The 26,752-nt window shown below is 40.1% G+C and overlaps 1 protein-coding gene across 1 annotated transcript in view; it reads left to right on the top strand.

Moving 5' to 3' along the window:
- The first annotated feature begins 365 nt into the window (after nt 1-365).
- Nucleotides 366-26,752, top strand: part of chd7 (chromodomain helicase DNA binding protein 7) — a 277,990-nt gene continuing 251,603 nt past the window's right edge. Inside the window, exon 1 of the mRNA XM_078540439.1 lies at nt 366-653. The gene's annotated coding sequence lies outside the window, so the exon portion shown is untranslated. The remainder of the gene's footprint in view (nt 654-26,752) is intronic.

Genomic DNA, 26,752 nt, shown 5'->3' with positions numbered 1-26,752 from the left:
CTTTCCTGCGTCGGAAAAACCGAAAGATAAAAAAAAGTCTCAAACTTTCGAACCAGAAAAGAAAAGAAGCGAAAGCACTTTCCACGATCGGCGGACAAGCCGCACCGTTAAAGTTCAGAATCTTGGCGTTTGAATTTTTTTTTAAATCCCTTTCGGTCCGCTTCCTTGCGTTCGTGGCCGCGTGCTCGGTTGGGGGAGGTGGACGTCCAATCCGGAGGCGGCATAGAAATATGCAAATTAAATTCACTGACGTGAGTTATTGAGCACGGGAACGGGACGGCGGGTGCGCGCACGCAGCGTGCGGGGTGGCGGCGGGTGGGGGAGCCGCGGGAACGCGCGGAGAGGGAGGGAAGCCGCGGGAACGCGCGGAGAGGGAGGGAAGCCGCGGGAACGCGCGGGGGAAGCCTGGGCTCCAACTTCTGGTGAGAGAGAAATAACACAAAGGAGTGAGTGAGTGAGGACAGGCGGCGAGCGAGAAGATTATCACAACTATAAAACACGAGTGAAGCGCCGCTGGGGAAAAAAATCTATAATAAACTGTTTTAAAAAAATAAAAAACAAAACAGAATTCTAATTAACGAAATTTAGAAACGCACCAGAGCGAAAGAAGAGTGAGGAAAAAACAATTTAATAAAAAAAGGAACACCAACAAAGTAAGTACGGAGAGAAGTGTGTGAGAGTCGGCGTTTGGGTCGAGTTAGAGGAAATTTGACTGTAAATAAACATGAAAGGACTGGGAGGAGGAGGTGGGGGCAGGCGGTCAGCGAGATCACTAACTACCACTACTAGAGAGTGCGTTGCCGCTGGCAAAGCAGCCATTAACATTTCATTAATAGAGAGAGCAGCGCTGTCCTCATCACAGCCAGCAGAGAGTTTACTGTCTCTCTCTCTGAGGTAATAAATGAGTGTCGGCGCCCTGTCCTGTATTTTGTGTGCTATGATTGTGGGTTTAGTGTAAGTTTCTCCTCTCTCTCTCTCTCTCTGTCTCTCGCTTGTCTATCTGTGTGTGGTTTGGGTACTTGGTGGTTCCCTGAGGTCATTGGAGTGGACTCGAATGGTTTGAACTAGTTTCTCACACGCACCGCGGCGGCTTGCTGCCGCTCTGAGGGTCAGGGGAGGCAATGGGAAAGGAGAGGGCTCCAAGGGGCAAAGAGAGTGATAAATAAAGGGGCTGAGGAGGGATGGGATAAGGTGAGAAGCGGTTTACAAATAATTATTTCTCTTTTTGAGGGGGAGAATATTCAACTTCAAGCTCAAACGGCGTGTTTAATGTTTCCGTTACTGTTTCCTTTGCCAGTCGTATTTGAGTAACAACCACCAAAAGGCAGAGATTAAAAAGGCGCTTCTCTTTGTGGTCGGTTTCAGTCCTGGTTAGTTGTCGCTCAGTCTTGGTCCAGCCGGTGGTTTTAATCTCTCCTTTTTGATATAGGGCAGAACGTGGTCTGAAAGACTTCTGGTCTTTCGCAACAGAATCGAGTGTGTTGATAAGCTGGGCTTTTAGTCACTTTTCACTTCTGTAAAGCAAAAACCAGACATGGAACTGTGCAAATCGACTTTTTTCATTCATTCATTTGCACCGTCTTCAAAATAAGCCGATTGTTTCTTTAAAAAAATCTTAATGTGTGCGCGTGTGTGTGTGTGTGCATATATTTCAAAACCGAGTTCAGGAGAGGACAGAAAACACGTGCATTTGTGAAAGTGTAAGGAGAAAAAAAATCAAGGTGAAGGGGGCAATGGGGAATGTTAAGGGGAGGGGGCAATGGGGAATGTTAAGGGGAGGGGAAGATCCCACACGGCACTCAAGCACTCGCCCAACATTTCACCAACCACCATCATCAAGGCTTAATCATCCATGTTTGTCGTTGTCTTCGGCGGCAAGGACACACACATTCACACATTGTAAACCTCTTTGTTCGAGGGGTGGGGGGGTGGGGGGAACATACGCATAGACTTTTAAAATAAAAACTTGCAGGTCAACCATCAGATTTGTGTTACCCACTGTATGGTTAGTGAATTTTCAAACTATTTCCATACGTTTCTCAGTAAACTAACTTTTTTCTCATGAGGAGAACAGCAGCTCTCCCTTTCGTTTGTTTGGTCAGCGTTTTCTCTCTGGACAGGCTGTACACAAAGAATCGCTCTTAACCTAAGATGGCAGCTTAATTTGACTCCGGTCATTGACAGTAATTATAAGAAAGACTGAAGCTATCCCGTCTTTTGCTTACGCCAAGTTTTTTCCCCTCTTCTGTTGTCTTAACGAGTGAATCTTGATCATTTTTGGGGGGATTAAAATCATTTTTCTGTAGTGGTGTAATGGCCATAAAAATTGATTTTTTAAAAAAAATAAATGTCTGTTTTGGAAAAGTGACTTTAAGTGCATTGTAAATAAGCAGCTAGCATATTGAATGGGTAAGATTCTGAGAAATCTACCTGCCTTACAACGAGCTACCATGCAAGGCTGTAGAGGTCTCGCTTCCAGCTATGGAGGTGGAATACAGTAGTGTAGTCCACAGGATGGATTTATGAAATCGAGGTGCAAATCGATTCTTAATCCTAATATTGGATAAGATATAGTTAACTAAGTGAAATTTGTTATCTGACGACTAGATAGATGCATGCCTCTGGCTGTAAAGAACGGAGTAGTGCGAGCAGCCATTTAAGTTTTAAATAGGATCGACCCTCAATCTTTTGTTAGTGGTGATATGGTATGTTTATATTTTTTCTTTATATGCAGTTGTATTTTTTCGGGAAAAAAAGCTTTTACAAGTATGTTGAAGAGCAAGCCTGATATTTAGATTTGAAAAGATTACTTTTTGCTCATCACTCGTGTTAGATGACCTAAATTTGTAATATGCCAATAGTATTTAATGATGCATGTATGCATTTGTATATTTGTAAAAGCTTCAAGATATAAATTACATTAGATAATCTCTGGTTCTCTTTAAGATTGTCAGATCAGTTGTAGATGTAGAAAATAGCTGCTTTGAGTTTGGATGGATCATGATGCTTTGCTGCTTGAGTAGCTTATTTTGTATTCTCAATCATTCTCGAATGTTAACTTTAATAAGATGCCTTGTAGAGCTTTAACACTAGTGCACAGATCAGTACAGGGATGCTTAGTTACAGGCAACTGACACTACTGTTACTAAGCATTTTAATAACCAGCACATGTTCACCTTCCTTCCTATTCTGCTTCCACACATGGGGAGCCAGCTTCTTGTCGAAGCTTTTTGTAAGTGTCCTTCAGCAAAGTGAACTATGTTCTGACTGGGTTGGCAATCTACTTCACACTACTGATTTCAATCATCTGTTAATGTGGCATAATTGTATGGCACTGGAGAAGTACCACCAGTAGTGCCTTTGCAAGATCTTCCAAATCCGGTTGCAAAAAAGGCAGTCCAACAGCATCATCTCCCAAGGCAACTTGACCAGCATCGAGGCACTAATCATTCAAAACAGCTCTGCTGGGTGGGATGTGTTGTTCATATGCCCGACACCAGAATCCTGAAGCAGCTGCTCTACTCTGAGCTCAATCGTGGATGGAGACTCCCAGGAGGACAGCGGAAACGCTTTAGCAATGTCCTCAAAGAATCCCTGAAGAGTTCAAACATATCTCCCAACTCAGGCTTATGACTGACAAAAATGGAGAAGACAAATTCAGGAAGACACTGAACACATCAAGAGACTTTGGGAATGTGCAGAGGTGAAGGGGAGGGGTTGGAGAGAGCACACAAACCTCCAACCAACCCATCTACCCAACCCTTCAAGCACCACCTGCCCTGCATCTGGCAGTGTCTGTAGATAACACACTGAGCTGATCAACCATTTCAGAACCCATAAAATGGAGTGGAATCAAGTCATCCTTAGTCCCGAGGGACTGCCTAAGTAGAAGATGATAGTGTTTTGGAAACCTTGAATTGTAACAAAAATGTATTCCTAAGATAAATGTTCAAAATGAGACAAAATAGCACGTTCAGTTGCATACACGCGTTTTAAAGAAAAAAATACCATGGACATAGCTGGGAATTACGTATTTCTTGCCTGTTCCTAATTGTGAGAAAATGGTGGTGAAATGCTTTTTTGAGTACAATGTATCGGCTTGCTAGGCAATTTCAGAGAACAGTTAAGAGTCAACCACATTGCTGTGGATCTGGTGTCACATATAGGCCAGATTGGTTAAGGATAGCAGATTTCCTTTCCTGAAGGATATTAGTGTACCAGATGGGATTTTACGATAATCTGGTAGCTTCATGGTCACAATTATTGATGCTAGTTTTTTTTTAAATTCCAGATTTTTGTTTAATTAACGAATTTCAATTCCCTGACTGCTGTGGTAAGATTTGAGCACATGTCTCCAGATCATTAGTCTAGGCCTCTGGATTACTAGTCCAGTAATATAACCCATTTTATGCTACATTTTTACCGATTCAGACAGTGATCAGAGATTTATTCTTGCGTGCTTAAGTATCAAATTTTGCACTGCAGAACTGTGTACCAGTTGTTTACTTACTAAAAACTGAAGTGTATATAAAGCTGCTATATGGATATATACAAAGTAATTTAGTGAAAACTGAAGTGACATTTTGATAGTGTTTTTTACTTTAACTATGTAAGTAAATCATGTGCAGAATTCAAAAGCAGAGCTCTTAGAGGGTTCTTATCAGTAAACCTTTAAGGCACTTGACAGAGTAGGTTCTCAATTGTCTTTGTGAACAGGAAGTCCTGAGATTAAATGTAAAAGACTATTAGCTGCTGTGCTGTAAATTCTAAAATGGGTAAAAGTTGGAGGAAAACAAAGTAAGGAATTCACTGGTGATCTCCAAATCTGATCTATTGAAGTTATTAGTTTATTAATCAGGACGAACTAGGTGCCCACCAACTTTAATTTCTTCCATGAACTTTCAGATTGGCAACTTTTGAATTTATAAGTAACTAGTTAAATGCATATGCGCGTACACACATACATATACAGGTACACTGATTCTGCACCCTTCCCCAAATCTACTTTGTAATCATAAAAAATAGGGAAACTATGCCATGAATAAGAGGTAAGGCGTTTTTCAGAGGGATAAGCTTATTTTGCTTTTAAAAAAACATTTCGAAACACTTTGCCTTATTCATGTAAATATAATTTCAGGAATTATGGCTGCCTTGTGTTTAGATGCGCAAGATTATCTTTTAAAAGAAAGGATAATATCTATTTGACTTCAGTTATAATGTGTTTGAACATAGAGGATTCCCAACTGATTTGCTGTTCATTTAATACTTGGAATACATGTAGCAATAGTCTTTCTGTTGCTCCACAACTAAGCAGAGCTGCATTAAAATTAATGACATTTTTGCGGGAGCACCGGAATAATGTTGCAAGGCAATAAGAATGACAAGTTGAGCAACAAAAGTATATATTCCAAATTTACAGTGTTACAAAATTGTGAAATATTCACATTTGTTGATGGCTATCAAAGGTTTTCCCAAATTTGATCTTCTGGTTTGCTTTATTGTGTGTATAGCGTTTGAATAAAATAAAAACTGAAATTTCAGAAATTGGAGGCAACGTAACAAGTATGAAAATGGATTATCTCCTTTATTGCCAAAAGCTGTAGTGCTTTCCCAGCTCCTACCTTGTTGCCCCTGACTTCTTTGCAGCCTTTGACACAGTTGACCATGCTATTTTCCTGCTCCTGTATTATCCCTGAAGTTCTCCAGGGATCTATCCTTAGTAGGCATGAGGGTCAGCTTTTTCATGTAAGCCAATGACATTCAGTTTATCCTCGCTGCTACCAATCTTGACTCCTCAACCATCATTGTGTTGGTTGACTACTTGGTCAACATAAAGATCTAGAAGTGGATGAATTTTCTCCACCTTATTCAGCCTTAGCAAGACTGAAGCCATCTTGCTCAGCACCCAGCTAAAACTATCTCCTGCAGCACCTAACTACTTTGTTTTTGGTTGATTCCTCAGATTAAACCTGACTATGCACAACTTGGTATTTGTTATTAAACAGCACCAAGACCACTACATCATCCCATCTGCTGTTGAATTGCTTTTGACACTTTTATCACCATCTAATTGATTACCCCAATGTTCTTTGTGCTAGAAACCTTAGTTCTGCTCTGCATAAAATTCAACGTCTTTAAACTTTGTCTCTTGGATCCCATCCCACATTTAAGTTTTCATCCCAATTCTTTGCTGTCCAGATTTTACTGGATCTCTATCAGTCTACATATCGATTTTAATATCCTCGTCATCCTCTACAAATTATCACACAACATTGCCCTTCCTACCTCCATATCTTCATTCATCCCTGTGTTTCTGTGTCCAATTCCTTTGTGCAATTTTCCAGGTTTGAGTTCCACTCCAGGGCTTGAGTACAGAAATGAAGGTTAACATTCTAGTATAGTACTGAGGGAGCAAGGCACTGTTTGAGGTGTCATCTTTCAGATGAGATGTTAAACTGAGGTCCCATCTGCCTGGTGGATGTAAAAGATCTCATGACACAGTTTTGAAAAAAGAGCAGGGGAGTTGTCCCTGGTCTCCTGGTCAATATTTATCCCTCAGTCAACATCACAAAAACAGATTATCATGGAAGCTTGCTGTGCACAATTGACTACCGCTTTTCATACATTCCAACGATGACTACACTTTAAAAGTTATTCATTGGCTGTAAAACCAATTTGAGATGTCTGGTGATCATGAAAAGGGCTATATAAGCAAGCCTATCTTTCATTTAATTTTTCTCTACTTCTTGCTGCAGAACCTCTGACTGTTTCCATTCTGCACTTTGCAATACTCTAAATTTACCAGTCTTGATTTCTTACCACTTTGCCTTTGCTTTTGGTCACTATCCTTAATTCTTTTCCTTTTTACTGTGGGACGTTTTATTTCATTGAAGGTGCTATATAAGTAAGTTATCTTTGGGAATAATTTTAAAAAAAACTACTTTGATTCGTTTAAATCTGTTAAGGACGTGTGTGATGCATGTTTTTAGCAAATTGTAGTTGTACATGAATAATGCACCACACTTGCATGATCATACTATTTAGTGTATGTTGTAAAATATATATGGTATATAGTTATAGTCTTTGGGTGGGAATTGAGATACTATAGAAAATATCTAGACCAGGAAAATTGTGTACTTCCTGTGAGACTTTATTTTTGTCCTCTCCGAAAAGGTGTCAATTCCTTAGAGATATAGCTTCATGGGTAATAGTTGCCTTCTAATACTTGTCTTGTGTGAACTTTGACAGTGCCACGTTATTTGACTGTGGGGGAAGGGGAAGAGGCAGAGATGGCAATACAGCCAAGATCAAACCTGTTCCTACTTGGTGTCAAAAAATATGCTTCCAGCAAGAGTTTCTGGATAACAATCCTGAGTAAAAAAATTTTCCTTTTGTTTTTCCTTCCTTGGCTCTAACCTGGTTAAAATCTATTAGCTAAACTTGCGCTGAGCATCTGAACCTAGTTAGTTAGTGTTTTAGGTGTTCAGCCATTTATTGAATAAGCTGGTGATGTGATACCTAGTTATGAAAAATATGACCTTTATGTACCACAAGCCAGAGCTCTTGGAAAACCTCCCACCTGCCCCAACCTCCACATTCCCCATTTCATTTGGAAGATTAAACTCTTTTTCTAGAGCAAGGCAATTCTTTTGATGAAGTTTCATACTTTTTTGCATGAGTGTGCATACTGGATTTACTACCCTGAAGGTGGCAGTATAAATGGTTACATTGTGCAGATTTTCACAGTGCATGTTTGCATTTTCTGTAATAAAAAGTTCTACAGCCCAAGCAACATTCTTGTCTAGCTCTTTCTCCTTTGCCTTCATCTTTAAAAAGGGCCTAATAACTTCTTTTTTGACCCTATTTCCTTTTACTTCTCCATTCCTGTCCTAAATTTTGTTGGAGTTATGCTGGGGTATGATGCTGGCTCCTTCATGCCTTGGTCAAATGACTGTTTTCTCGTATCAAGCCTGGACAGTATGGGCAACCAGTTCAGCACTTAGAGACATCAAAGCTAAGCCAGATCCTGTTTGTGCTTGTCCACTTTCATTAGGGGTCCCTAGGTGTAATGATTTGAGGCGGAAAGATAGGCCATTTTTGTTTGTGCTGCCATGACGGACTTTGAATTGAACTTGGTGAGGATGATTAAGTACTATAGCATGTATTTGCTTGGAACTATCTGGGAAGTTGGAATGCTGAATTTAAATTATAAAATTGAGGGGATATTTTATGGATAACTGCACAATTATAACAATGAAGTAAGTTATAAAAAAATTTCGACACTTGCGCATCCCTGGTTATGATGCATTAAATATTTCAGCTGAATTCTGTATGTAAGAAAAGCAATAGAAACAGGTTTATGATGCTATAACATTGGAAGTTTTTTTCCATTGGTCTTTCTCTTAGGTGTTTCAGGTATACTTCATTTGTTTAGTCTTGTGTTCTATTTGGAATATGAACGATTGTAGTAGCTGACTTAAAAATGAAAATTTAGTTCCAGGATGTGCTTAAAGAGTATCAATAATCATGGAGGCTAGGACTCTGAATAATTTAACTCCTACTCAAGCAATGCCTCGACTTGTTTTCAAATCCCTCCATGGCCTCACACCTCCCTATCTCTGTAATCTGCTCCAGCCCCACAACCGTCCAAGATTGGTGCGCTAATCTAATTCTGACCCCTTGAGCATCCTGAATTAAATTACTGCACCATTGGTGTCTGCCCCTTCAGCTGCCTCCGCCGCAAGCTCTGGAATTGCTTCACTAAACCCTTCTTTCCTCCTTTTAAGATGCTCCTTAAAACCTACCTGTTTGACCAAACTTTTAGCCTTCTGCCCTAATATAGCTTTATGTAGCTGAGTGCCAAATTTTGCTATATAATGCTCCTGTGAAATACCTTGGGGTGTTTTATTACATTAAAGGCATTATGTAAATGCAAGTTGTTAAACTTTTTCCCATACATTCTAATGAGAAATGACAAACTTTGATAAAGGTGCTTATAATCTCTAGCAATCTGTAGAAAACATCAACTTTAATTTGTTACCTTTCTGTCTATATAAAAACATGAATTAATATTTGACTTAAATGTTGGAATCTATTTCCTCTATTTATCATTATTTTTCTTCCCCATTATCTACCTTAGCCCAAAGGTGGTGATTTGAACTGGAATATGAATTTTGGCTGCCTTCCTGTGACGGAATTACCCCAGCCTCTCAACAATTTTCAGCCTCGTTTAGACATACTGGGACATGGTTCCACAGAGCTTTGTCTGCCATTCAGTACCTTGGTTAATTAGTGATGGCTCGCTTGTGAGCTTAGTGAACATTGGCTATTCAACCATCAGGCAGCACTATAGCTAAGCCTGTTCATGTTTTTGCTTAAAAGTTCCACAGTCCTTGTAGCACAATAGCAAGTTAGTGATCAGAATTGGTAACCCTGGCTGATGTTTTTTTTCCTTTTTGCACCTTTTATGTACAATACTTCCAAGGCTGATAGTGTTCCAGTGCATCCACACCTGGATGTCTGTGAGCAAAGCAGATCTGGGCTATATACTGGAATCTTAAGTAACATAGAGGTTGAGAGTTCAGATCTCACCATGGCAAATTGTGGAACTGAATTTAATCTGGTAATTTGTGGCCTGACACCATGAAAGCTGGTGGGTTGTCAAAAAAGCCAAATTGGCTCCCTAATACCCTTCAGGGCAGGGGAACTTAAATGTTCTAAAATGACATAGCAAGCTACTCAGTTTCAAAGGAAATGCGACACGAGAGCTTTCCAACACTTTTTCGGGGTAACTAGGGATGGCTAATGTGTTGCCAGTGCCATCCAAATCCCAGAAACCAAATTTTAAAAGATGTCTGTGTGGCTGAGTTCCTTTTGAGCAGTGAATTTATCTTCATTGAAGCTCTAGTCTGTCATTCATGTGTGAAAGTAGGCAATAAATGCTAGTACTTGATTGTGAGAGCCTTGTAACTTGATCTGTAGCTCACTCTATCTCTTCCAGGAGGGGTCACTCTACAGCAATTAGCAGAATCCCTGGCTGCATTCTCTTGCTTTTCCTATACTGTACCCCTCAGCAATTGTTGGAACAGCTAAATATAACATCTGATGACCGCACTTGTTGACAGCTAACTCATCAGAGAGCAGGGATTGAACTGAGCCCTCCTAGTCTGCATAGTGTGACACCCTAGCATAGAGTACACTGAGTCAGTGAAGGTTGCTATTTGAATTTTATGTCAATAAAGACTTAACTCCTGAATTGTGGTCTTTATAGTGTTCCATTATATTTTAATGTAGAAAACAATTTCAGTCGTTCTGTAACACCATTCTTCTGACAATTGCTGGAAATGTAATTTAATGTTGTACTTTGAATGGGATGTCAACAGGTTTTCCAGACTTGACTGCCTTTCCTGTTATCTTTGAATATATTTATGTTATGATGTATTAATGTAACATGACTTTCGTCAGAGTGGATCAGAACAGGGACCTATCACCCCTTTCAATTATTTGGACCATGTTGCAACTCATTGCAACATTGTGTATGCATTAAATCTATTAGACTGAACTGTTACAAGAAGCACGCTATCTTAAAGCTGAGAAAGCAGTCAAGTTGCAATAAACTCATCCAGTATGCAGACATTTTTCTGTATAGTCTAGAGTCTTTAATTGTGTATTTAAAATAGTGGTTGTTTTCTGTTGATTGTAGTGCTGCTTTATGAAAGGGGATAACTTGATAACCTCAGGACATCCCAAAGCACTTTACAGCCAATTAAATACTTCTGCAGTACAATCCCTGTTGTAATGTATGGAAAAGCAGCAGCCAATTTGTGTGCACAGGTTTCACTGACATCATCAAGGTAAATGGCTAGGTAAACAGTGGTAAGTTTAATAACGTTGGTTGAGGGATAAATGTTTACCGGGGTCTGAGAAAAACTTTCATACTCTTATGGTATCTTTTGCATCTGTTTGAGAGGGCAGATGGGACCTCTGTTTTCATTTGTAAGTTGGCTCCTCTGACAGTGTTGCACTCCGTCAGTATTGCACTGGAGAGCTGGTTTCAATAATGTGCTCAAGTCTCTTGAGTGGGGCATGAATCCATGACCTTCTGACTCGAGAGTTCTACCACTGAGCCAAAGCTGACAAGTAGTCCATATTGTAGCAAGAAAGTTTCTTTCCCATTGGCGTTGCATTTTTAGCTTAAAAGGAAATAACCTGTCAGATACCATTAAACTTGGGGCCTTATTTGCCTGTTGAAGTGGATGTAGAAGACCCTGTGATACCAGTGCAAAGAAGCACAACTTTTGTCCCTCAACCAGCACATGCAGAAGAGATTGACTAGTCACTTATCTCATTGCTGCTTGCCAACCTTGCTTTGCAAAATTAAAATAGGTGTAATGACCCCCCCAAAAAAGTTTTTTTTTTAATTCATTCATGGGATGTAGGTATCACTGGCTAGGCCAGCATTTATTGCCCACCTCTAATTGCTCTTGAGAAGGTGATGGTGAGCTGCCTTCTTGAACCACTGCAGTCCATGTGGTGTAGGCACACCCACAGTGCTGTTAGGGAGAGAGTTCCAGGATTTTGATCTAGCGATTGCACTTCATAAGTAATTCACTGTGATCTGCTAAGAACATGAAAGCCATATAAATGACTCATTCCTTTTTTTAATATTTTTATCCCTCCTATTTGCTGATCAGCTTCTAATTTCCATCCCTTTCTCTTTCCTCCTTTCTTTCACCCCCCTTTTGCCCGCCCCCCCCGTCTTTCCCTGGCTTGCCTGCTGCCACCCTCTGCATGCTTTTCCCTGGCTCATTAATTAGCAACTATATTTCAAATAGTATTTATTTTGTGCCTACCTATTCATTTCAAGCCTGTAAAATGTAGCCATGTTGTTTGTGTATGGATGTTTTCTCATTTTGCAGTTATTTAATATATAGCCCTGTAATGTGTGGGACAGCATCCATGTAGTTACTTAAATGTAATGCAACACATGAGTAAACACATTTCTTCTCTGTTTTATATGTGTCAGATTTCATTCTGCGTTTATTTTGGCTCATTCATGGATTATGGTGGCCCCTGGCAACAGCAGCACGTATTGCCCAACCCAAATTACCCTTGAGTCGATGATGGTGAGCTGTTCCTGAAGACTACAATCCATGTGATGATGGTACACCGACAGTGGTGTTGGGGCGGTGGTGTCAAGATTTTGACTGAGCAGTGTTGAAGGAAAGGCCATATGTTTCCAAGAGGAACTTAGAGTTTGTAGTGTTCTCATGTGCCTACTGTCCTTGACCTCCTGGGTGATAAAAATTGTGGGTTTGAGAGATGTTATCACAGATGCCTCTTGTAGATGGTACACACATCAGCCATTGTTGTCCTGGTGGTGGATGGGTTGCCAATCAAGCTAGCTGCTTTATCCTATATGGTGTTGAGTTACTTAAGTGCTGCTGGAGTTGCTGCACTCATCCAGGCAAGTAGAGAGTGTGCCATTGTAGAATGGTCACAGCACAGAAAGAGGCCATTTGCCAGTCATGTACATGCCACTCCCTTATCTTTTCTCCATTTTTTTTCTCTCAGCTGCCTATCTAATTCCCTTTTGAAAGCCATGATTGATTCTGAATCTACAATACTATCAGAAAGTACATTCCAGATCCTAACCACTTGCTGCATAAAAATGTTCCTCATGTTGCCATTGGTTCTTTTGCTAATCACCCACCTTAAATTGGTGTCCTTTGGTTCTTGACCCCCTCTGCCAATGGCACTGTTTCTCTCTACCTACATTATCATCTCTTATCAACTATCCTCCCAGCCTTCTCCAATCTATCCATATCATGAAATCCCTCTTTCTTGGAAGTGTTCTATAAATCTTTTCTGCAATGCCTTTCTCTAATGCATTCACATTCTTCCTAAAGTTGTGTCCAGAATTAGACACAATATTCCTGTTGTGGTGAGACCAGTGTTTAATGAAGGTTCTTCATAACGTATTGCTTTTTTTACTCCTTTTATTTTTGAAGCCCAGGGTCTTGCATGCCTTTTTAACCACTTCCTCAACCTGCCCTGTCATCCTCAACAATTTGTGCACACCCGTGTCCTTCGGACCTGACTGCACACTCAGACTCCCAGGCCACATGCGTTTTCTGTGGCCAAGGGTAGTCCGTGTTCCACGTGTACGTAGATTGCTCGAGGTTGCAGCTCTTTTTTGATTATTTGAGGGGGCTGCTCCTCAATTTTTGGTTGCCCTTCAGCCCCAGGCTCCTGATCTTTAGTCAACTGGTGCAGAGGGGGCTGGGGAGGGAGGAGGACCTCCCCATAAGCCTGCTCCTGGGCCTGGCCAAGGTGGCCATCAACAGGTCCAAGCATCAGGAGGTTGAGGTGGTCATCTAGCCCGACTGTCTGCCCCTCTACCGCAGTTATGTTCACAGCCGGGTGGCCCTGGAGAGGGACCGTGTGGCGTCCACCGGTACACTAGAGGCCATCTGTGATCGGTGGGCATCGTGGGGGCTGGGGTGCATCATCATCACCCCCACCATCCCTGGAAATGACATTTTGATTTAATTTTGTAAGTTTCCTTTCACGTTTTTGTTTTAGTTACAGTGCCCCACTAGGGGCTGTTACCCCCTCTGATTTATTGATTTTTAGTTTAATTATTGATTTTGTTTCTCAAAAGAGTACCCGTGTCCCTGATCTTGCATCCAAGTTATACCCTTTGCTTTGCCTTGTTCTTCCTAACACACCTCACACTTCTCTGCATTAAATTTCATCTGACATTTCTCCATCCATTCCACCAGCCTGTCTATGTCCCTGCCTGACCTCTGACTTGTGCTTTGTAGGTACTTGTAGGCTTTTTGGAGTCAGAAGGTGAGACACTGGCTGCAGAGTGCCTAGTCTCTACTGTGGCTACAAGATTAAGTGGTAAATGACATTAATACCACACATCAACTCAAGCTTGAATGTAGTCTGGCTCATAGTGCATTAGGACATACACTGCTTCATTGTCTGATGAGTTGCAACTGGAATTGAATGCTGTTCAATCATCACCGAGCACCCCTATATCTGACCTAATGGTGAGGGTAGGTAAATGAAACAACTGAAGCTGATTGGGCCAGGACACTACTCTGATGAACTCCTGTAGCGATGTCTTGGGGTTCAAATGATTGACCTCTAACAATCACAAACATTTTCCTTTGTGCTAGGGTATGATTCTAGAGAGTGGTGAGTTTTCCCCCGATTCCTGTTGACTTCAGTTTTCTAGGGACCTTTGACAAATTCAGTCAAATGCTGTCTTTGATATCCAGTTACTTTCACTTCATCTCTGGAATGCAGCTCTTGTCAATGTTTGAATGAAGGCTATAATGAGGTTTGGAACCAAATAGTCCTGGTGGAAGCCAAATTGAACTCCAGTAAGTGTTATTTGATAGTGTTGTTGACAAACTGTTCCATTTTAAAAATTAATTCATGGAATGTGGGCAACGCTGGCTAGGCCAGCATTTATTGCCCATCCCCAATTGCCCTTGAGAAGGTGGTGGTGAGCTGCCTTCTTGAACTGCTGCAGTCCATGTGGTGTAGGTACACCCACAGTGCTGTTAGGGAGGGAATTCCAGATTTTGACCAAGTGACAGGAATGGCAATATTTTTCCTAGTCAGAATGGTGAGTGGCTTGAATGGGACCTTCCAGGTGGTGGTGGTCCCATCTATCTGCTGCCCTTGTCCTTCTAGATGGTTGCGGTCGTCGGTTTGGAAGGTGCTGTCTAAGGAATGTTGGTGAGTTCCTACAGTGCATCTTGTAGATGGAACACACTGCTGCCACTGTGCGTTGGTGGTGGACGGAGTGAATGTTATTGGATGGGGTGCCAGTCAAGCGGGCTGCTTTGTCCTGGCTGGTGTGAAGCTTCTTCAGTGTTGTTGGAGCTACACCCATCCAGGCAAGTGGAGAGTATTCCCTCAAACTCCTGACCTAGCCTCTGATCTGCTCTTGTAGCCACAGTATTTATATGGCTGGTCCAGTTCAGTTTCTGGTCAATGGTAACCCCCCAGGATGTTGATAGTGGGGGATTCAGCAATGGTAATGCCATTGAATATCAAGGGTCGATGGCTAGATTCTCTCTTGTTGGAGATGGTCATTGCCTGGCACTTGAGTGTGGCGCAAATGTTACTTTCCACCCAAGCCTGGATATTGTCCAGGTCTTGCTGCACTTGGACATGGACTGCTTCAGTATTTGTGGAGTCGTGAATGGTACTGAACATTGTGCATCATCAGTGAACATCCCCACCTCTGACCTTATGATGGAGTGAAGGTCATTGATGAAGCAGCTGAAGATGGTTGGGCCTAGGGCACTGCCCCGACGAACCTCCACAGTGGTGTCCTGGAACTGAGATGATTGACGTCTAACAACCTCAGCCATCACTTTGAAAATAGGCTGGTGCAGTGACAAGTAGTCACATTGTATTTGCCCTGCTTTTCAAGGATAGGAAATACCTTGGAAATTTTCCACTTTGTCAGGTAAGTGCCAGTGTTGTAGCTGTATTGGCTTGGCTAGGGGCATGCTTTGTTCTGGAACACTAGATCACCCTCGCAGCCATTCTGGCTTAAGATGGTTAAAATGCATCACCCATGTCTTGTTGAATTCCATTATTTCGGATGGGGATGTTAGTGGAGCTACCTCCTTCAGTTATTTTTTTAAATTCCCCACCACCATTCACAACTGGATGTGGCAGGACTGCAGAGAATTTGCTCTTTTGGTTATGGGATTGCTTAGTTCTGTCTGTAGTATGTTGTTTTCACCGTTTAGAATGTTTGTAGTCCTGTTTTGGAGCTTCACTGGGTTGGCACTTGATTGTTAGGTGCTACTCCCAGCATGTTCTCCTCCAATGAATCAGATTTGGTCCCTTGGTTTTATGATAATGGTAAAGTAAGGGGATATGCCAGGCCGTGTGGTTACAGATTTTGGTGGAATAGAATTCTGCTGCTGATGACATCCATGAAGTGCTGGGGGCATAGTTTTGAGAATTTTATGACCTTACTCCTCTGTTTCTTCCCAGCGGTTTTAACGTGGAGGAGTACTGATTCATCAGCTGAGTGAGGGATGATGGATGGTAATTGGCATGGAATTTCCTTGCCCATGTTTGATCTGATGCAATGACACTTGTGGGGTCCAAAGTTATTGATGAGGGCTCCCAAGACTCTTTTCTCTGTGCTGCCACCTCTGCCTCTCTTTCTGATGAGACAGGCACACCCAGGGATGGTGATGGAGTTGTCTTGGATCTTGGCAGTACAGTATCATTATGTAAGAATCTGATGCCAACTGCTTGATGATCTGTCCAGTTTTGTTCTTTGTCGTAACAGTTTGGTACAACTGGCCATTTCAGGGGGCCTTTAACAGCCAGCCATAATTCATCTAGTACCACTCCTCTGCCTTTTCCCTTGTAGTCCTGCAAATTTTTCTTTTTCAGATCGTGATCCAATTCCCTTTACTTATGTGTCTGCATGGCAAGTTCAGATGATTCTGCAAGACACTGTTTGAAGCCAACCAAATGCATATGCACTTGATCCCAAATTTGTACCTTTGGTAATTGAATTCATAAACATGCCAGGTTGTAAATCTTGGATTTATTTTAGAAGTTGTACTGGGGTAGGAGTGATTTTTTTTTTTTAGTACCTTATTTATTGCTGAAAAGAGAAACATGTTGCCAAAGCTTTTTGTCTTGACTCATCGGGAATAATCAAGCATTCGACATTTCAAATGATTACAACAATTTATACTACACGAGTGCTCATTGGTTGGTAGATCAATTCTGATTGGTCAAGGTGTTGCTATAGAGAAGCAATGGGGAGCTATAGGCTCTCCAAGCTCCTGGGTAACTCAAAAAAAGGTGCAAGGCTTGAACATATTCCTTTTGTTTGCAGAGAAACGGGTTCCTGTGTATGGATGTGTATCGCTTCTAGGAAGTGTAAATGAGCAATGTTACAAGCTCGATTGAATATCTTAAATTGATTGTTAGTGCAGCTATTACCAAATACCTTATTTAGGTTTTATAAAGCCATTCTACATCTTAAGTGTGGATTTTCATATTTTGAGGCCATTATAGGTTTACACTTTCTGAAAGTGTATATTTTATGAAACCATAGAGTATTTTGATTCTATGGTGCTTGTGAATACATTAGCATGACATGCTTACACTGGGACCATTCCAGGTTAGGATGTTGGTTTTGGTTTCAGGCAGTTAGTTTTGGTCTGGCATTGGGAAAAGGTCCTGAATGATGATTGTCTTGGTTGGGGTTATTACCTTACTGGCTAGTGGAGAGGGCCAGGTTGGGCAGTTAGCATTAAGTTTCCTGAGATCAGGGTGCTTGATATTTCCCTCATTGCAGGGAACACTGGGGCAGTGGTAATGTTGCTAGACTAGTAATCCAGTTAACGTTTCGAGTCCGTATCACTCTTCTTCAGAGCTTATATGTTGACTCTGTTGGCACAAAATGAGACAAGATATGTGACTGTATGTTACCAATTTGCAAATTGGTATTCCCATGCTTCCACTTGCAAAACCCACGAAAATGGTCAGTCAAGTGGTATTGATTCTATAATACTTGAAGCTACCATTACAATAGGTGCTTGAAATTTATCATGCAAACCCATCAGCCTGAAAGGATCATGCCACTAAATAGTTAGATCCATTTCTACATTTATTGTACCACCTTACACTGGATCTGAGCAGTAATGTTGGAGCGATGCCAATTTATGATACTATGTCATAAATTTAACCTAGTTTTTTGTTTATGCTATGAATTTGTTGCCAAATTGATATCACGTATAACAGCATAAGTCAGTTTATTTTTTCTAACCTTGCCATATTTCTTTCCTGTATTACTATGTCTTTAATTTTATAAATATAAAAGAATGTTTAAAAGCTGTTTGGTGTAGTAACCGAGCTGTTTCTCCAATGTTGCCATTGTGCAAAAGTCAAATCTTAGGAAGAGTTGATCTCAACTATGGGAAATTATATAAAATCTAATTTTTACTCTTACTATTTTCAAATTGCCTCTCAATTCTTGAATCAGTAACTTGTTGAAAAGGAAATTAATTTGAATTTGGTGCACTTGAAATCATTCTAAATATACTATCATAATGTGGAAGACAACTCACCACATTGTGTCTGATTTATTGCTGAAACGGGTATTTCCTGAGGACCTGTTTTGGCTATCCTGTCACTTTGGTTCTGCCTTTGAAGAAAGCGAATGATTTCTGATGTGATATTTCATTAATTTACTGATACATCATTTTAAATATTTCACATCCTAAGTGAAAACTTTATGAAGATGCACTTAAACTTTATCATCATTCAGTTCATGAACCTGTCATGTTACATAAGTCTCTGTGCTAACAGACCAAATATTTCAAGCCGTTCCCTTGGTTTTGTAATTGGCCCCTAAATGAAAATGTCTGATTCTATGTGCAACTATAGGGGATGTTGTCCTTTTACTTCCCGCTATTCTTGTATGCAAGCAGCATTGTTCCTTTAATTCTGAACTCCTTGTCCTGCTTTTGTAAATGGAATCAAAGTTGCACCTAAAGTTAAATGAAACGAGGTAAGCATATGTAGAGATGTTTTAGGTGACGTTTCATGTTGTTAGGAAATAGAGATAGCTTAAGTTATATTTGTATTTGTGTGTTAGAAATAAGGTATATCTTTAAGTTTAAGTTCAATTTATATTTTTTTCTATTTGTGGTTTAAAAGGTGAAACCTGGGATCTAGTTTTGTTTTTGGATGGAGGCAGCAGGTGTAAAGCTCTGTTTGTATACCTGCATTTCTAGTGAGATTTTTATGACTCTTGAAGGAGAGTTGAAGCAAATGAGTAGGAAAGAAATGGTGCTGTTGCCTAGTAACAGGGGTTCAGAGAGGGAGGCGCCCCACACACAACACACACAAAACTAAAAAGCAGCTTGAGTTCAGTTGGAAGCAGTTGCCAGCAGAAGCAAGTTCCAGAAACTAAAGAATAAAGTCCCCAAACCCAGGGGAGTGGACCAGGAAATGTCCCAAGAGGACAGTCTAGTCAAAGGACAGGAATCTGGAAGAGGTTTCGTCCTGTGGAAGTGACAGTAAGGAGCAGAGAGGGAGGCTTCAAGCTTAAAGAGACGAAAGCTTCAGGACACAGATTTAATGCAATATAGACGTGCGAAAAGCCTGACGGTCTGTAACTCTTTACAATGGGCATTTGAGGCAGTGGTGTACTGTTGAGTGGCGTATGGCTGAGTCAGTGAGAAACAGTGTGTGGAAGGAAGCTTGAATGCATGTGGCGATCCAGGGAAGAGGAATATCGGAAGGAGAGTTCGAAACCCTGGAGGTGGACCTTTGCGGAAGGCAAAAGAGAGAAGGCGTAGGTTTGGGAAAAGATTCCTGGGAGGGTGGTGGAGGCGGGTTGCCTCACATCCTTTAAAAAGTACCTGGATGAGCACTTGGCATGTCATAACATTCAAGGCTATGGGCCAAGTGCTGGTAAATGGGATTCGGCAGGTAGGTCAGGTGTTTCTCACATGTCGGTGTAGACTCGATGGGCCGAAGGGCCTCTTCTGCACTGTGATTCCAAAATGAGTTCTTGGAGAGTGGAGATTGGAAACCCTTGTGTAAAAGACTGAGTTCAGTGAGACTGGTTGGATCGCAGTGTGACAAGTATCTGTGGGCAGGCTGAGGAGAGATCCATGGCATCTGTCTGGGGTGGCATCTGTCACTTGGTTTCAGAGTATGGTGTGTCTGACCACAGGGTGCCTATTGGTTTACACGGACTGTTGACTTACTGTGAACATTAGAGAGTATAAGATAGCTTTTGTAACTTGTTATCCTTAGAAATCTGTATATAACTGTTAAGGTATAGTTGTGGGTGAAGGAGTATTGTAATACAGTTCATCTTTTCTTATTTAATAAATATTTTATTCTTTTGTTAAAAGTTCATCAGCTGACTTCTGTGACTCTGTTCAGTAGCCACTATCCACGTATGTAAACAAAAAAACAAGCTAGATGCTAACTTTTTTTTTGTTGATAGATACTATCAAGCCAGGTGTCCACCCTGAGACTTGGCTTGTCCAGTAGTAACATCAGCTAGGATCATAACAATATAATGAGAGTATAACAAGGCAAGAAAAATACATTTAGCCTCAAGGGGAGCACATTGCATGTACTGCTCAGTCTCGTGTTTTTCTCAGCAGAAGAAAGTACTTAAACCTTGATCTATGCTTTTATCTAGCAGACAAAATAATTTTTATCTTAAATTGAGCTTTTTAATACCTTCAACTTTTTAATGCAGTATGCTTTTTTTAAGACATCTTAGACAAAAGAACTTGCCCTGATCCTAAGTCTGTGATTTTAAAGTTCCCATCCTCCTGTCTAAATCACTCATGGTTTCATTGCTCCCTATCTTTGTAAACTTCACCACCCCTAAACCTCCCCATCCCCCTAAAAGCCCATACTTTCAGTTATACTGATTAAGACCTCTTGTGCTTCTTCCCTTCCCAAGCATTGACGGCTGTTCTTTGGCCACCTGGGTGCTATGTTATGGAATTCCCTCCTTGCACCTCTCATTATCTTCAATTCTTACTCTTCCTTTAAGACCCATATTTTTGACCAAACTTTTAATTACCTTTCTCAATACCTTTTTTTTAATAATTAGTATGAAGCGCCTTGGAACATTTTTCTTCATTATGGTGCTATGTTAAATGCAAGTTGTTGTGTTTGCATAATCTAATAGTGTATGAGGGAACACTGCTTTGTAATGCAGAACTGTTGCAGTGTATACTTGAATCCGCATAGAAAATATACACTAAGTTAGACTGCAATTATTTTTTTCAAATGAAAAGGATGGCAAACCAATATGGAAAATTATACGTATTCACACTGGCCATAGAAGCAGTACAATCAGTGGTGAATTGATTGACAGTAAAGGTGTGTTGGGTGAGGGAGAAAGAAGCAGCAATTGGAGGAGAAAAATGTACTCTTGGGCTCTATGATGCACTTGTTGCTCTTTGGATAAATAACATGCTTTTAGTGATAACAGCTATTAGTTTGTAAAATATGGATTAAAAACAGAGCATTAGGAATTACAGTGTAACCTGGATTACTTGTGTTTCCATTATCCTTAAAATTGTGCAGTACTTGAAAACTGTTGGGGTGAGGCTGTTAGCACTTTTGTTTAAGCATGGTTTTTCTGCCAGCAGGATCAGTTGGTGAACCAAAGCTGGCCAGTTGATTCTACTTGATCACAGCTTCTTGTAGCAATCTGCAACTCCAGCCACAGAACCTGTGATACAGCTGAGAGAGACACTGCCTAAAATGTTCCCTCAATACCAACTATGGGCCTCCAGTTATCTGGTCATCAAGCTCCCAATGCTGATTGCAATGGCTGCTGATTTTTAAACGCAGCTTAGAGTCTGCCTGTTTAAACACATTCCTGAAAAGGTGAGGTATCCATTTAAACAAACAGGCTCACTTGAATTTAATGTTTACAGCTTGACTACATTGTGTGATTGCTGAACTTGAGTGTATGATTTCTTTAGTGCTCATCTTGGTATCTGGGAGATGATAATTGGTTTTGGGGCAACATTTTTGGCTGGCTTCCTCAGGTTTACAGCAAATCTAGTAACTGGAGTTGTAGCTGGGTATCTGGAGGAGCTTGGAGCAAGTGATCAGCTGGTGCAGTCTGTACCTGTTGTGATGAGTACTTCAGAAAACCTGAATGGTAAGGAAAGGAGAGCATGCAGCATTGTATAATTTGACTTGAGTTGCTGCTGAGTTATCACCTAATAATTCCCTCTATTATATACCTGCATTAATTTCACTATCAAAAGAACATGAGTTGGCCATTCAGCTTTACAGGCCTGTTCTGCCATTCAGTTAGATAATAACTGACTTGTCTTTTAACTGCATTTACTTGTCTTGTTCCCATATCCCTTAATACCCTAGCCGAACAAAAGTCTTATTTCAGTTTGAAACTTTCATTGGAATAGCCTTAACAGCTTTTTTGGTGGGAGAATTCCAGATTTCCATTAACCTTTACATGAAGAAGTGCTTCCTGACATAACTTCGGAGCAGCTGAGCTCTAATTTTAAGGTCATGCCCATTTTTCTGGATTCGTCCACCAGAGGAAATATTTTCTCTCTACCTTTATAAAATCCTTTAATCATCTCATACACCTTAATTAGATCATATCTTATTCTTCCATACCCAAGGCACCTGTCCTCAATTTAACCTTTTTTAGCACCGCTACCTTTCTGATGAAACTACACTGCACCAGCTCCAAGGCCATTATATTCTCCTTAAGGTGCAATACCTCGAGCTGGATGCAGGATCCCAAATGCTATCTAACCAGAGCTTTATATAACTAGCAAAACTTCCAGCTCCTTTTAGATGACGGCTAACAACATAGCATTTACCTTTTAAATTCCTTTTGTTATCTGCCCATTAATTTCTAGTGACTTCTGCTCTTCCAGTTTCTAGCTTCCCACCATTTAGAAAGTACAGTGATCAATCTTTTTGTTGAGTCTAGTGTGGGTGACCTTGCACTTCCTTGTGTTGAACTCATCTGCCACAGTTTTATAAGCTCCCTTAAAGAATTAATGTTATAACTTTATATGTTTGAATGCAGGTTTGTCATCCCATTTACCGAAAATGCTTCTCAAGATTTTAATTGTATTTTGTGATTTCCAGTTAGGTAGGTTTTTTGGGTGTGCATATTTATAAGAAGCAGTATGGTTTCTCAATTTTAAACTCGCTTTTAGATTCTCTTGTGCTTCCTCTACCTTTCCTCATTTAAAAAAAGTCAGGCTTACAACGAATACATTATTCTCACAGTCCCACCATTACCTGAACACTGACATGTATTGTTAACATTATCTGGTTCACTTTGATAAGGTAAGCTGAAAATGACACCTTCATTGACTTTGGCTCAAAAAAGGCATTTTGAGGCTTCTGGACAGAAAAATATATTTGAAAAACTAAAATGAATTTAGAACAGTTAATAGAACATGGCCAAGATAATTCTGTTAATTAGATGGACCATTGCTGGGTGACTCACGTAAAATTATGGATGCTAACTAGGGCATGAGAGATCAGTTGAACACACATTTGGCATCTATTTTTAACTGTTGAATCTTGCCCTTGTGTAGCAGGTAAAAGTAAAACTCATGGATTGCTCGCATATCAAGTGAAATGGTGTAGGCTAATTTTAAGGGCAATTTGAAGGAAATTGATTGTTAGTGATGCCCTAGTAAAAGTTTTGAGTAATTGAGAGAACTGGGGAAATTTCAGACGATTGGAGGATGATACTTATGCCCATATTTGAAAAAGCATTGACATTACAACCTGGTAACTGTGGAGCAGTGAGTTTTCCCTTAGGGAGTTTAATGGAGAGCTAGGGTTGATAGTTAGGTAACAAGGGATGTTATTAACCATCACGCAGAAGAGTCTGACTTGATGCAGGGCAATCAACTCAGAATGAATGTTAGTAAGTTTTATTTTTCTCAGAGAAATGGCCTGTGTTAGTGAGGATTAATGTCTCGCAGACTTTATGAAGCTGTTAAAAGCACATTTTTAGAAAACTAGAGTATCACCACAGATTTTGGATAGTCAATTCTCTGGACCTTGCTCAACATCCTTATGATATAAGAACAGTCATACTGACTCAAAATGTTAACTCTTTCCCTCTCCACAGATGGTGCCAGACCTGCTGAGTTTTTCCAGCATTTTGTTTTTATTTCAGATTTCCAGTATCTGCAGTATTTTGCTTTTCTTTATGATGTTTCCGGAATTGGCTTATGGGATGTTGGGTGGGGGCTGTGGTGATGATGTGGTGATTGCAAAGAAAGAAAATGTAGGGACATAGGTATGAATTCAGATATCTGACATGACTTTTCTCCCCCTGAATATGTAACATACCCAACTGATAAAAGGATGTATGATCCTATCACTATGAAAGAAGAGGGGAAGGATCTAACGTTCATTGACAGGAAATAACCTGGAACTTTAGTTGAAACTTATGGTCATATGTATCCATTTACATAGAACTTGCTATTGGCTTTTCTTTATGTTGTTATATCCAAGTGACTCGGGTATCAACACCTTCCCATCTTTTGTAGAGAATTTGGTAGTAGGAAAGCTCAGCCAAGTAGAAGTTTATATACATACTAGTTTTTGCATGAATTTCTTTCATATTTGAGGATTATTTGCAACTTAGTTGTAATAGTTAGTTGTATATAAATAGGTTACTTAGTTTATTTGAGTTTAAATGTGTTCACCCTTGACCCCTAAATTGGCCTGGGTCAAATGTGTGCATATTAAAAGTTTATCAGGATGATACGAGTCTAATGTAAATGCAGAATCGAGGCTGCATGCGTCAAACTGGTAATTTAACTTGTCCTGTTTGACCTGAATCTGGGCAGCCCTATGTATAAATCATGGAAGCACACTTAGTTCAGGCTATTCTTCCCATAAATGTAATCTTTACAAGGCCTGTGTTAGAAATTGAATTCAGGATATAACAAACATTGCACCATGCAGTGATCTTGTAATGCAGTCAGAAATTGGCTTCTAACACCTATATAAATGCAAGTTCTTTCTTTATGTCAGACAGTTGTGAACATAGCACAAACTGTGTTTGTGTTGTAATCTGGTGTAATATTCTTTCTTGAATTGCGTTATGGCAATTAAAATGATTTTTGGTGTTCCACTTGAGCTTGAAACTTGTGAAATGCTCAGACTAAAAATGAAAAGAATTGGTTAAGTGAAATAACTGACTTTTAAATTGACAATTCAGTAACTCCTGAATGTTTCCATAGTTTGTAAGGGGTACTGATGTTTTATCTCGTTATTTTAAAGCACACAAAGTAATCCTCATTGATTTTAGTGGGATAGTTTCAAGGGAATTTTTTATGGTAGGTGGGTATGTTATGTATTGTGAATGAGCAAAGGTTGTACTTTTTTTAGAACTTTTTATATTTTACAGTAACTTGTTGGATTCAAGTTAAAAGTAGAAATTGGGCAAGGATTTAGGTTTCCATAAGAGCCCTTGTTTCTGGGGTTGTTGAATAGGTTTCCTTATGATGGAAACTGAGGCCTATGGTAGTATGAGTAATAGGAGGAGGGGTTGAGGGTGTTGAATAGAATGCAGCTGTACAAATTCCAGAAGCAGGCCAGTACATTTAGCGTATAAGTGTAATTTCTGGCCTAGGCAACATCCTTGTATTCAATTTAGTTTTGAGGTAGATTATATATAATTAATGTTCTTGATTAATTGCAGTATAGTATTGACAGAAAGAGGCAGCTATGCATATGTGTAACAGCTAGAGCCCCATGCAAAACTCTCTGGCTTACTGTTGTGACCTTTGCCCATTTATATCCTGTGGCACTCAGCCTGTCTTTGTACTGCAGTTTATTCATGATGCATAAGTTGCCCCCAATCTCTCTCACTATGCTGTGCTACGAAAGAGGAACAGATAAATTATTTTCGGCTGTAGTCAGTGGCTGGAGAGGGAAGGAAAAGGAATGTAATAGTGACTGTGAGGAAAGCCTATTTGAGTATGGGGCCCTTTGGCATTATGGGGACAATCAGTAATTAATAAACAACCCATTCACATAGATGCGCTGGTTCAAGTCTCTTGAAATCTTTTTAGTACAAAATAATGAAAGAAATGACCGGATTTGTTAAATCAGTGACTGGATGAACTATGAAGGAAAATGTACGTTAATACAAATCTGTTGTTATATTTTTTCCTGTTCCTCAGCATGTAGCCATTGGGTCCCACCCCTTCATCTTCTGTTAATTTAGTCTCTGCTTTAAAAGCAGATGTAATTGTTTGGAGATCACTTGATGCAGTATTGTCACAAGGATATTGGTAGGGAAATTACCTTCCCTTCACCCTTTCATCTGTCCACTTTGTATTAGACTGACATAGTGAAATACAGTAAATTCTTTTTTACCCAGCTCACTTGGGGAATGGGTGGTGCTGGTTAGTCAAAAATGTCAGTTAACAGGGAGTTACACTACTCTGGACCCAAGACGAGATGCGGTATATCTTCAGACACAATAACTAAAACTGACTCAATAATTGAATGATTTCAATGTAAAGCCTAAGAACAACTTTTGCAGATTTCCAATCTACTGTTATTAGTTTTTTTATATAAGATTGCATTATCTGAACACTGAAAGCCTTTTTAAAAAAACATTGAGTCAGAAATTCTGGTCACTAGTGAATTCCAGTTGATAGAGTGCTGGATAACACACAGTTTGCTGTGATATGTTGTGTTCAGATTATTTGCTTAGTATAAAGAAAAAGGTAAAATGAGACTTTGCTTTTAGTTGTTTCTTCTTCATCCTTTTTAGACAGGAGAGCTTGCAGAAAAATGTGTTGTTTCTAAATTTGTACGCTTTTCTATGTGAAAACATCCCTTCCCTCCAGTGCAAGTGATTAAGGATCATTGCACTTCAATAAAAAAATAGGTCAGTAGGAGCAGATGGCTCTGAAGCTGCTTTGCTTCATGCTGTGTAATTGTACTTGTGAATGTCATAGCTGACCATGATGCCCTGAAATGGTGTTGAGCAATGTACAGTGTCAAACTGAGAGATGCTGATGCTCTTTGTTCAAACTAGTGGTAAAGTAGTTTTGGTTGATAAATATTCTGGTTTTTTATGCTTGCTGATTGGAAAGGGAAACATAAGTGGGTGGGCTGGGTGGATAGAAAACATTTAACTCTTGCCCAAGAAATGACGTCCATT

Source organism: Cetorhinus maximus, chromosome 4 (assembly GCF_964194155.1).
Source record: "Cetorhinus maximus chromosome 4, sCetMax3.hap1.1, whole genome shotgun sequence".
Classification (NCBI taxonomy): Eukaryota; Metazoa; Chordata; class Chondrichthyes; order Lamniformes; family Cetorhinidae; genus Cetorhinus; species Cetorhinus maximus.
This window is presented reverse-complemented; position numbering and strand designations above follow the sequence as displayed.